Source organism: Haliotis asinina, chromosome 13 (assembly GCF_037392515.1).
Source record: "Haliotis asinina isolate JCU_RB_2024 chromosome 13, JCU_Hal_asi_v2, whole genome shotgun sequence".
Lineage (NCBI taxonomy): Eukaryota > Metazoa > Mollusca > Gastropoda > Lepetellida > Haliotidae > Haliotis > Haliotis asinina.
In genome coordinates this window covers 16016394-16030707 of record NC_090292.1, presented here as the reverse complement: position 1 = coordinate 16030707, position 14314 = coordinate 16016394, and positions in this window count along the sequence as shown.

The window sequence follows — 14314 nt, the reverse complement described above, 5'->3', positions numbered from 1 at the left end:
CAGTTTTGCTTGTCTAAGTTATCCTTAAGCCCAAATTTGTAAATACAGTGGTTAATGTCATGAACACCTAGTCGTGACTTGAAGACATGATCACCTGATTGTCCTTACCCGTGACGATTCGTCGTTAAGAACGGCATTCTTGATGTGAGAGGCGACTAACGGGATCGGGAGGTGTGTTCTTATACAGCCATTAGTAGTTATGTATACGAACCCGCAACTTTGTGTGATCTCTATCTCTGTTTGGTGATCTGGCCAAAGAGTACCTCTCAAACCCTTAATTAACAAACTGATGGAAAACCATTTTTGTTAGAAGACATTTTCTTCAAACCTTGGCTGTATAATATTGTGAATACCTGTCATCAACTTTGCTTGTTTGATTGTGTATTTACTTTGCATTCTTAAATTGTTCAGTTCGACTTCAGGCACCTGTTAATGATCCAGTTCGGAGCAGACAAACTATCGATTGATGTGTTGGCATTTCACACTGCTTAAATGCTTGGTTGATATTTGCAGTCATATATAAATTGCACAGAGCGATGCTCTTGCTGTTGATCACTGGATTGTTTGATGCAGATTCGAAGCTGAAATGTTTAGTGAAGCGTTAAACAACAAACAAACTTAACAATATCTTGACACGTGTACGTTCAAGGAGAGCCAAGTGGGAATTGTCAGCTAGAATTGTTTCCCGTCGTAAGAGGTGACCAGATCCTAAAACTGAGCAGATTCATTTATGGGCTGACCCCACACGCCTTAAATATTGCCGAGGGCAGTGCAGAACCTGTGCTTATCTGAAACAAAATGTTATCAAGTTTAAAACATACAGAATCATATATTGTATGTTTCTATAAAAACACAGTATCGGTCAAGCTGAACTGTAATCTTGAACTATGTTTAATGCAAACTACATAATATTCGTATATGCATGCTGACGAGCTAATAAGAAAGGCCATTTGAAGATCAATAATTGCTCTCAGTGAAGATGTTTATATCGTCTAGTGATTCACGTCTTATACACGACCGTCAGTAATGGACATAATCCAGCCATGGCCCCACCAAATTCCAGCTAAACCGGTTACATTTGACATCTGACTTGTGATTCTCCTGGCCAGAGCGTCGTAATCAGTTCGGACACACATTGTGAACGTTGGCCTCTACCACCGTTTGAGCAAACAGTCTCCCACCATGAAAATCAACACTGGTTACCAGATATGAGATCTTCCATTTACCCAAATGGGTATAATTTGATTGGGAGTGACCACCAGTCACTCTTGTGACCTAATGTTCAATATTCCGGAGTTGAGTGATCACTAGATCTCCTCATCTTCCCAGCCAATGCAAATACTGAATTGGTTTACATCTGAAACGGGCCGACCACAAGGGATTTTACATATCGAGTTGTTTGATCTCTAAAGGCATACTTCCTGGATGTAGGATGTGGTGGCATGCTGTCTCTCATGGGTTTGTGGGTTCCTGACTCTTCATGACTCCTGTGACTTCATGTCCCTGGATCATGCCACGGAGTGAACGTGGACACAGTCAACAAGTGATATCTTGAATCATTGGCTTACATGTCACATTTCAGCTGACTTAATTGTCGTGGTTTTCTCAGCTGTCGGTATTGTGGTACTTTCATCTGTTTAACTATCGTCAAATGTGTGTAAAGCATTATTTGGATAGTTGCTACTATTGCAATATTCCTCATTTGACCAGCTGCGTCTGTTCAGATCAGCTACTATCATTGCTGTACTTTCTGTTGAGCAGCTAACACCTTCATTTGGACAATTTGAGGTACCAGCTGTTGGCCAATAGTTTCAGCTATACATATATATACGCCGTTGTTATGAGGTAACATCGGGCTAATTGTTAGCCTCACTCTAAGAACTTTGGCTAATGAAATGGAAATCAATCTGGGCTTCAACAAGAGTGAACAAGAGATGGCATGTGTGGAATCTTACGCGTCTAATGTGACCATCAGCGTGACTATCTTGTAGACGAAACTGTCTTTTCACTGACTCTTGATGGCTGACACGTTGCACCTGTTGATAGCACTTGAATCCGCCCAGTTTATGTTAGTACAGGAATGTCCGTGCTGCATATCCCAGAGACAATCAGATATCTGGTACATACTCTATTAACTGACAAAACTGATTCCAGGCGGATGTTAGTACAGGAATGTCCGTGCTGCATATCCCAGAGACAACCAGATATCTGGTACATACTCTGTTAACTGACAAAGCTGATTCCAGGCGGATGTTAGTACAGGAATGTCCGTGCTGCAGATCCCAGAGACAACCAGATATCTGGTACATACTCTGTTAACTGACAAAGCTGATTCCAGGCGGATGTTAGTACAGGAATGTCCGTGCTGCAGATCCCAGAGACAACCAGATATCTGGTACATACTCTATTAACTGACAAAGCTGATTCCAGGCGGATGTTAGTACAGGAATGTCCGTGCTGCATATCCCAGAGACAATCAGATATCTGGTACATACTCTATTAACTGACAAAGCTGATTCCAGGCGGATGTTAGTACAGGAATGTCCGTGCTGCATATCCCAGAGACAATCAGATATCTGGTACATACTCTATTAACTGACAAAGCTGATTCCAGGCGGATGTTAGTACAGGAATGTCCGTGCTGCATATCCCAGAGACAATCAGATATCTGGTACATACTCTATTAACTGACAAAGCTGATTCCAGGCGGATGTTAGTACAGGAATGTCCGTGCTGCATATCCCAGAGACAATCAGATATCTGGTACATACTCTATTAACTGACAAAGCTGATTCCAGGCGGATGTTAGTACAGGAATGTCCGTGCTGCATATCCCAGAGACAATCAGATATCTGGTACATACTCTATTAACTGACAAAGCTGATTCCAGGCGGATGTTAGTACAGGAATGTCCGTGCTGCAGATCCCAGAGACAACCAGATATCTGGTACATACTCTATTAACTGACAAAGCTGATTCCAGGCGGATGTTAGTACAGGAATGTCCGTGCTGCATATCCCAGAGACAATCAGATATCTGGTACATACTCTATTAACTGACAAAGCTGATTCCAGGCGGATGTTAGTACAGGAATGTCCGTGCTGCATATCCCAGAGACAATCAGATATCTGGTACATACTCTATTAACTGACAAAGCTGATTCCAGGCGGATGTTAGTACAGGAATGTCCGTGCTGCATATCCCAGAGACAATCAGATATCTGGTACATACTCTATTAACTGACAAAGCTGATTCCAGGCGGATGTTAGTACAGGAATGTCCGTGCTGCATATCCCAGAGACAATCAGATATCTGGTACATACTCTGTTAAATGACAAAGCTGATTCCAGGCGGATGTTAGTACAGGAATGTCCGTGCTGCAGATCCCAGAGACAACCAGATATCTGGTACATACTCTGTTAACTGACAAAGCTGATTCCAGGCGGATGTTAGTACAGGAATGTCCGTGCTGCAGATCCCAGAGACAATCAGATATCTGGTACATACTCTATTAACTGACAAAGCTGATTCCAGGCGGATGCTGATACTGGTTGACGAACTTGAGCAGGTCCAGTTCAGGGCTAGGGATTGTTCTCTTGAAGCATGTGTCAAATAGGAAAGATAAAGTCAGGTTTCCTTGTTGATCAGTCTCTATGATGAATCATCTGACAATACTAACCTGTTTGGGAGAAGAGGTTCTTACAAGGTGCCTCAGCACAGTTGTCATATGTCACGTGACTGTTTCCTTTGGGCCAGGGTTAGACATTTCTCTCAGTCGTTGATGGGAGCTGAAAGGTGGAGGATTTTAGCCTCAAGTCTAAGATGATGGAAATAGTGAATGTCAGTTCCGAGAACAAACGTATTCCTTCTTTGTTGCTGGATTTTGAGATCACTTTTTCTATATAATAAATGGCGAGAAATTCAACTGACTCTTCCCACGAAGGGATGATGTGACTTCAGGCAGAAAACTCCGATGATTAAACTTGTATTTACGATTGTCATGCGCGTACATTGTTTTGCAAACCTATCAGTGATTTGTACTAGCCTCGAAGGGCGATTCCATGTAGGCGCGAAGACCCAGATAAACAGTTTAGCATTCATTGGATTCCAACTTAAATCATCTGAGCCCATCATGAATTTGACCACCTGTTCCCTGATCTCATTCGTCTCTCCTTTCTAGTGACTTGACAGAGTTTAGATATATCGCTTGAATTCATTTATCTTCTTCATAAATTTTGATACTAATTTTAAGAAAACATTGCAATCCAGATAGTTGACTACGTGGGTTAGAAATGGTCTTGAGTGACCTATGTCTAGTATAGGCGTGGACTAAGAGAATGTGGTGGTCAGACTCGCTGACTTGGTACACACATGTCATCGTACCACAGAACGATGTTCCTGATGTTGATCACTGGATGTCTGGTCCAGACCGGATTATTTACAGACCACCGTTATATTGCTGGAATATTGCTGAAATATTGCTAAGTGATTTGTAAACAACTAACCATTCCATACGTTTGTCCAAGAACGTGTTCTCATGAGATATTGCAAAACATATTGTTGTGGTAAGAATGTTCCTAATCTCACATGGCTTGCACATTAAATGGTACACAGTTTAGAAACGGTAATACAACACTGTTTCACACTGAATCACTTTGGACTTTCCCTGGCATTACTGACACAGCTTTGTGCAGGTTAAAGATATTGTCCCGACAAAGCGATGCTAACGGTTCAGCAGTCGTATGTCTGTACTAACGGGAGTTAGTCTCGGAAGATTCCTCATTCCAGATCGATCCCGTCCAGTATTTTTGATCCAAGCTTTGAAAAAGTGTACCTTTATTTTACCTTTGCAAACAGTATCTAGGTCTATTTTTTAGCACTTTGATCTGGGACCGAAGATTTAACAAGAGAAAAAGAATATATTCGACCTCCAGTTGAACAAGCCAGGACAATACTAAAGGGTGAATAACGACTCTCATCTTTGAGACAGGTTACACAAGTTTTGGCCAGAAAGATAATACTGGCTGCTATCACTGGTTACGCATGTTGATAGTGCAAGTTCTCCAGTTTCCTTAACCTACAGGAAAAGGATTCAATGTCGATACTGTTTACAAATTACAGTTTCGTTCACAGATAATACAATTGGACGAGCTCTGCAATCTCTCACAATTCCACTAGCTTGTCATTTCTCCAGAACGTTTTGACGCCAGTTTTCATAGAGAGAGTATAGCAGCCTGTCATCATAACAGGAGATAATACGCCAGAATCAGCGGAGTCTCACGCCGTTTTGACAACCAGCTGTATAGTGATTACAGTTGTGTCAAAATCTGGAATAATAATCTCTGAGATCCTGTTTTTTAAATCCGGGAAACGCCAAGCTGATGCGGAAAGTGTCAGATAAACCACGAATAAATTACATATTCGTTCTTTAGGTCGGTGGCTTTCTTGTTTTCAGCGTTTTGCAGACTCTCAGATACTTTAACAAGGGGTGAATATCCTGTTTAAAACTGTAGAATGTGCCAAGGTTGTGAACAAGGGTTCTGATCTTCGCCCAACTGGGATTTTACTTCAACATTACAAACAGTTCAGCATGTGCTAATCCAGTTAACCGTAAAATGTCATTATCAGATTGTATGTTATTAGAGGAACATTTCGTCCTAAATCATTATCAGTAGACTTGGGCAGAGTGACAGAGTAAGCGGGTGAAGTCTGATCAAACTTGCAACTATTTGTAACAATTTTCTGTTTGACAGGGATGTTAATCAAAGGAATAATCTTAGTAATCATTAGTATTCTTGCAAATGAAGCCGGTATTCTGGGTGATCTGAAAGCTCTCTCAAAGACATTATGAACAAACTGATTGAAAATTATCCCTCATTTTGAGAAGACCAGAGGTAGAGCGTAAATAACTGACATAACCTAATTCCAGCTCATCTGGTTACGTTTGACTTGTGATTATGCTGGCCAGAACGTCGTTATCAGTTTGGACACACATTCTGCACCTTGGCTTCTACCACTGTTTCAGCAAACACACAAAGACCAGTTGCAAGTGCACTCACCACAGTCACACTTAAGAATTATATCAAAGTATATTGAAAGCATATAACATAATTTGGCACGTTAACAATATAATAAAACTGAACCCATGAAACCGATTATTCGACAGCTGCTTATTTTACAGTTGACACTTTTACCAGTGTGTAACAGCTCAGAACCTGTCTGTGTCCCTGAGTCTTCCGATGTTGGCATCAAGGGGTCAAGACGATACAACTGTAAGCTAGTACAGCTAGCTTGGTGAAAAAAATATTAAATCATACCACCATCTTCACCAGTGTTATACAGTCCTAAAAGCACGATGACAATTTTAAACATACATACTTTTCACAACTATTTTTCATATGTTTAGATAGCGCAAGGTGCATGGAACATAAAAAAATGTTTGTCATTACTTTTCCATAAATTGTCATTGATAGGTATTCCAAGGTCTGGCATGACTCATTTTGGACATCCACATTTTTGAAGAATTATTTGACTTTAACATCATTATTGAATCCTCAACTATACCTTACAACACTAAGTGATTAGACCTTAATAATATACTTTGGCCCCGTGAAGGTCCCGGGGTAGAATAGGCATTCAGCAACCCATACTTGCCATAAAAGGCGACTCAGCTTGTCGTAAGAGGCGACTAACCTGATCGGGTGGTCAGGCTCGCTGACTTGGTTGGCACATGTCATCGGTTCCCAATTGCGCAGATCGATGCTCATGTTGCTGATCACTGGATTGTCTGGTCCAGACTCGATTATTTACAGACCGCCGCCATATAGCTGCAATATTGCTGAGTGCGGCGTAAAACTAAACTCACTCACTCACCCATATACTTTGTACCCTGTAAATTCCGTAATGCATTACATTCGGTTAAAGTTAATCTGGGCTTGTGCCTGGTTGCATAAGCTTGTCAGAATGTGCTGTCTTCATGATGGTGTTCAGGTCAGGGATTAAACCTGGAAATAGTGGACAAAATTTACTCAGGTCTTTAACCACTGGCCCACATGTCACTTGTGATTTCAGCTGTTGTTGCTGTTAATGTGGTTTCTCTGTTTGAATTAGCTTCTACTTCTGTGGTACAACTGTTTGGTCAGCTACTGACACTCAGACTAATTCATGTGACCATTTTCTAGTATTGCACTGTTTTCATTCTGTCTTTTACTGACGCCTATAACACTTTTACTGGATCAACTGCTTCTATTGAAGAAACCTCATTGAACCAGCTGCTTCCTTTCAGATCAACTGCTGTTATTGCTGTATATTCACTTGGCTAGCTTCTAATATTGTGATATTTTCATGTGATAAAAGTACTGTCAGAAATTGAAAAACCAGAACAAAAAACAAACGTTTTTAGGCTATTACTCTGAATCTCTAAGATTTACACAGATGCAAATATCGCATGCTGCAATAACCCACACTGGCCTAATTGGGCGTTCTGTGGCATGCGCAATAGGATCTTCAGAAAGGCATATTTACTGGTAAAATCGGACAAGACAGACAAAATACGAATAACTGCTGAAGGCAATAGATAAGAATATAGATGGCAATTACATCGCTCAGTACAGGAACAGAGAGGGAACGCTGACTCACCGGGCATGGAATGTACGTGTTGCCTATCTGCACACGGGTCATGTCAAAGAAATTTAATGTTTTCTCATGCGTGGTAAGTATGTGTCATGTATTGATTAACATCTTACTTGTCTTTCTTTCAGAAAGTTTTATGTTGAGATATGTGAAAGAATATGATACCCATAGAAAAAGCTTAAATCAGCCATTATTAAATGTATCAAAATATATGGATGGGATGCCCACCCAGTAATCAACAGTCCTGAACACTACTTGTAAGTTGGTATGCCATGTCATTTAGCTCTCCAGTTTAATTCGCCTAAAGGATTTTCTATCCCAGCTGACATCTCTATCCCCTAACCTGAACCCAACGCCGTTTGTGACATCCGTTCTTACACACCGTTAAAGACGACCCCTCCTACTAGTTTCTTTCTATAGTGATAGTGAGACTCCATGGTGGCTGCATCCTTAATAGTTTCAGCATTAAAGTTCTTTTTGTTTACGTCAAGTTTCGTTTATAACAAAGCTACGTTTGATTTCAAAATAAGCCTTTAAAAATATCCTTTGTAATACAATATCACCGCACACTCATTTGCATAAAGACTGCTCCAGATAAGCTGCCTTTGACTTTTCAGCACTAATCTGCCCTCATTAAAGTGCTTATTCAATGTGCCCTATCTCCATACCACTAAGACTGAAATCACACTTTCACATATTAACTACAAAACTTGCACATATAAATGCGAAAAACATGTTTCTTTCTATTTGCGCCTGTACTTTAGTTAATTAGTATAAATCATTTGAACAGCCTGTAAATGTTTGGTAACTTCATTTACCACCGTGGTTGATCGGCTTCAGCCATCGTTTTTCACTTCGGGATTTGATCTTTCTGATCTTTCTGATCTTTATATGCTTTCCTGTCAGTTGCTGCTGTTTTAGCTGTGACTTTGTTTCAGCAACAGACTGTTTAGCCACAGTCCTCGAGATGCTCATGTCGGCGGTGCACTTAACAAGACGGGGTGGTTGCACAGTTCTTCTGCGCCCGAGGGCACCATACTATTATCTTTCCAAAAATGGTCTCCAGACTTACCTTAGTTTAAGGAAATGTCACGCTATCAGGAAATGTAACACTGAATTGACACTGAAGAAAGAAGGAAAGTTGTCTTTTGCACACCTGAGCCCTTTCGGGCTGATTTTGACATGGATATGGTGTTCTGGTGAACACCTGATGAACGTGAACTGGCGTACCGTAATCGCCAAACACAAAGCGTGCATATATATTGCTCAACACTAAATGGTTTGAAGATGTAGCCGATAATGCCCTTTTAGTTAACTCTCTAGCCTAGAGCATCTATGATGGAAACAAACATATTTTCAAATTTGAATAGGGTCTTTTGAAACATGAAACCTCCTCTCGAAAAAAACGTGCACATCATTGTTATAAAGTACCACCCCTGTAGCCTAAAGAATATTTGACTTATTAACTCTGAACAACCCTTAGACACAAACTTACTTTCATAACTGAATATCCGTAATGGAAGCATAAAACGTCGACACATTGTAGGTGTCTACACACACAATTAAAAGGAGGAAAGTAGCATCATCACAGAGGAGATCAACAAATTCAACGCCCCAAACATGCTTGATGCTCTATGCAAATTACAAGCTCACCAAATCTCGGACGTGAGATTTTCCTTACAAACAAACATCACGCATTACCATCGTTTCTGCTACTTTACCCGCAACAGTGCTTCCAATGATTTTGTGGGGGTAAATTGTATCAAAGGCTTACTGTCCAAGTCATGAAAGCCTCATTCATCAAGATCAAGCGTTCTAATATAGGTTGTTATTTGCCTACTCCAAGAACTTGGCTAGTCAAATGGAAATCAATCTGCGATCAACATGAGTGAACAGGAGATGGCTTGGATGGAATGTAACACGTCTAGCGTGACCATCAACGTGATTGTCTTGTAGAGGAATATATCACTTCATTGACTCTTAATGGCTCTTACCACCTGTTGATAGCAAAATGAGTCAATTCCGGTTTCAAATATATATAGAGCAGGGTGTTTTCTGTAGTTGGTAAAACAATGACTGCTCGTAGTTTCTGAATACGTGATAACTGAAAACAACAAATATGTTGGCGGTAAGTTATTCTGCGTTAAATGCTTTTGGTATGAATGCATAACATTTCCTGTTTGCTTTTGGTATATTCTGATGCTATCTTCGTCAGCCATATTGTTTTAGTTTTGAGATTTAGTTTTGCTGTACGTGAGGGTGACGCCAAGGTTTGAATGTACCATTAAACACAAGGTTCTGTAACATGTTCAGTGACGGATGCATTATCGCGTTTCTAGATCATGTGTGTCAGGGCCTTGTTTCTAAAACTTGTACTACCACTTCCACGACTAGTACAACCACCAGTATTATAAATACTTCTACTACCATCGCTACCGCCACTACCACTGACACAACTACTTCTACTACCATCGCTACCGCCACTACCACTGACACAACTACTTCTACTACCATCGCCACCGTCACTACCACTGACACAACTACTTCTACTACCATTAAATATTGCTACCGCCACTACCACTGATACAACTACAACTACCTTTACTACCATTGCTACCGCCACTACCACTGATACAACTACAACTACTTCTTCTACCATTGCTTCAGCCACTACCACTGATACAACTACAACTACTTATACTACCATTGCTACCGCCACTACCACTGATACAACTACTTCTACTACCATTGCTACCGCCACTACCACTGATACAACTACAACTACTTCTACTACCATTGCTACCGCCACTACCACTGATACAACTACAACTACTTCTACTACCATCGCTACCGCCACTACCACTGACACAACTACTTCTACTACCATCGCCACCGTCACTACCACTGACACAACTACTTCTACTACCATTAAATATTGCTACCGCCACTACCACTGATACAACTACAACTACCTTTACTACCATTGCTACCGCCACTACCACTGATACAACTACAACTACTTCTTCTACCATCGCTACCGCCACTACCACTGATACAACTACAACTACTTCTACTACCATTGCTTCAGCCACTACCACTGATACAACTACAACTACTTCTACTACCATCGCTACCGCCACTACCACTGATACAACTACAACTACTTCTACTACCATCGCTTCCACCACTACCACTGATACAACTACAACTACTTCTTCTACCATTGCTTCAGCCACTACCACTGATACAACTACAACTACTTCTACTACCATTGCTACCGCCACTACCACTGACACAACTACTTCTACTACCATCGCCACCGTCACTACCACTGACACAACTACTTCTACTACCATTAAATATTGCTACCGCCACTACCACTGATACAACTACAACTACCTTTACTACCATTGCTACCGCCACTACCACTGATACAACTACAACTACTTCTTCTACCATCGCTACCGCCACTACCACTGATACAACTACAACTACTTCTACTACCATTGCTACCGCCACTACCACTGATACAACTACAACTACTTCTTCTACCATTGCTTCAGCCACTACCACTGATACAACTACAACTACCTTTACTACCATTGCTACCGCCACTACCACTGATACAACTACAACTACTTCTTCTACCATTGCTACCGCCACTACCACTGATACAACTACAACTACTTCTACTACCATCGCTACCGCCACTACCACTGACACAACTACTTCTACTACCATTAAATATTGCTACCGCCACTACCACTGATACAATTACAACTACCTTTACTACCATTGCTACCGCCACTACCACTGATACAACTACTTCTACTACCATTGCTTCAGCCACTACCACTGATACAACTACAACTACTTCTACCACCATTGCTTCAGCCACTACCACTGATACAACTACAACTACTTCTACCACCATTGCTTCAGCCACTACCACTGATACAACTACAACTACTTCTACCACCATTGCTTCAGCCACTACCACTGATACAGCTACAACTACTTCTACTACCATCGCTACCGCCACTACCACTGATACAACTACAACTACTTCTACTACCATCGCTACCGCCACTACCACTGATACAGCTACAACTACTTCTACCACCATTGCCTCAGCCACTACCACAGATACAAATACAACTACTTCTACTACCATTCCTTCCACCACTACCACTGATACAACTACAACTACTTCTACTACCATCGCTACCGCCACTACCACTGATACAGCTACAACTACTTCTACTACCATTCCTTCCACCACTACCACTGATACAACTACAACTACTTCTACTACCATCGCTACCGCCACTACCACTGATACAACTACAACTACTTCTACTACCATCGCTACCGCCACTACCACTGATACAACTACAACTACTTCTACTACCATCGCTACCGCCACTACCACTGATACAACTACAACTACTTCTACCACCATTGCTTCAGCCACTACCACTGATACAACTACAACTACTTCTACTACCATTGCTACCGCCACTATCACTGATACAACTACAACTACTTCTACTACCATTGCTACCGCCACTACCACTGATACAGCTACAACTACTTCTACTACCATCGCTACCGCCACTACCACTGATACAGCTACAACTACTTCTACTACCATCGCTACCGCCACTACCACTGATACAACTACAACTACTTCTACTACCATCGCTACCGCCACTACCACTGATACAGCTACAACTACTTCTACTACGAACACTGCTACTAACACTGCTACCAATACAACTGCTCCTATTAAAACAGGAGTATGTTTACCTGCGACGTTAAAGACATTCAATCACTCTCTGTCACCTAAATGACTTCAAAGAATGTTGTCTTCATGAAATGACCCTAGTTATATACCGCTTCAAGATAACTCAATTAACGTAATGGAAATCCATTCCTTATGTGTACTAATGTAAGGATGCTTATGCTCTAAGCACCCCTGTGTTGGCTACAGTGAGTCTGCCAATGTCTTTAGCACATCATATTTTGTCTGGAAGATGCTGAGTCGGCGTACGAATGATCTGCCCCGTAATTAAATCTCCCGTCAGTTGTCCAAAAGACGGAAAGTCCTCCTAAAACCAACTGCATAAGTAGACTGTTTATATTACTGTGTAAAGGAATGTCCGTGCTGGATATCCCGGGAGACGATCAGATATCTGACATATAGTTTATTAACTGACAACGGTGGTGATAACAACGACGCCAGGCGGATGCTGATGCCGGTCGCTGAACTTGAACAGGCCCAGTTCAGGACTGGGAATTGTTCTTTTGAAGAAGATGGCTACGGGAAAAATAAAGTGAGGTTTCCTTGGTGATCGCTCTCTGTGATGAATCATCTGACAATACTGACCTGTTTTGAGTAAGAGATTCCCCAACGAAGTGGTTACGATGTGCTTAAACGCAGGTGTCATTTATCACGTGACTGTTTCCTTGGGTCAGGGGTTGATGAGTGGTGAAGTGTGGATGTTTTAGCGCTGTGCGTTAGTTGATTGAAAACAGTGAATGCCAGCTCTGATAACAAACCTATAGGTGACTGCGGTTATATTCTGTGGCCTCAAGGCCTCAAGGTTAACTGGCGCTTTCCAGGAAGAGAACCTTAGTGTCAAGGCAGAAAACTCCAACTATTATACCTGTATTTACGATGATCATTGGCCTAAGGTCTTGCTGTTCGGACGTATCATTGATTTGTACAGTTTGGTTCTCGCAGTGCGACTCCACGTAGACACAAATGGGAATTAGCCAAACGAACAGTTGATCATTATCTGGATTCGAACCCGAATCGTTTGAACTCATCGTCAGTTTGACCAACTGCTCACTCGTCTCCTTTAGTGACTGAGAGAGGTAATATATAGCACTTGAATTCATTTATCTTTTCCATGCATTTTAATTTAACGCTTAAAGAAACATTGTGACACAGCCATCTAAAATAGATCCGTGAAGATCCAAGCTAGAATTGGTCTTCACTAACCCATGTTTAGCGTGTGCGTCAACTTGCAGAATGTGGAATCAGACTAGCTTTTGTGTGTAACAGGAGTTACACTGGTCTTAAGGCATTTATCATTTTGGGATTTAGGCCAAATTCCCTCCTACGGCAGGAATTTCACAACATGCGTGTAAAACGATTACCACTTGTCGTGACCGAAAATTGGAACCTTATTATCATGCATTGAGGTAGAGTGCTTTACAAAAAAATACGTGTCTGAAATATTGCTTTACCAGAGATAGGGTGAATGATTATCCTTGAAAGCATGTAACATAAAGTCAAAAGTGCCTCCAGAATGTGATGCAAGTTTAATTGGACTGCTTGATGTAAAGAGAATTGCAATTAGCCTAGCCCTAAGGTCTCGGAACATTCCTCATTCCAGATCGATCTTAGGCTGCAGTCTTGAGCAGTGTTGTGTGTACTGAAGAAATGGCACTTTTATCTTAAAGTTACAAAATTTAGTGGGTTGAACTTTTTGGTACGTTGATCTTGGGATCGAACATTTACCAAGAGTCAAAGAATGTATTCGATCTCCAGGTGAACAAGTCAGAACAGTGCTAAATAGTTTAATGAAAACTTTCATCTTTGAGTCAGATTACACAAATATTGAGCAAATAGATGGCACTTGCTACGATCAGCCCGTTATGAATGTATATGGTG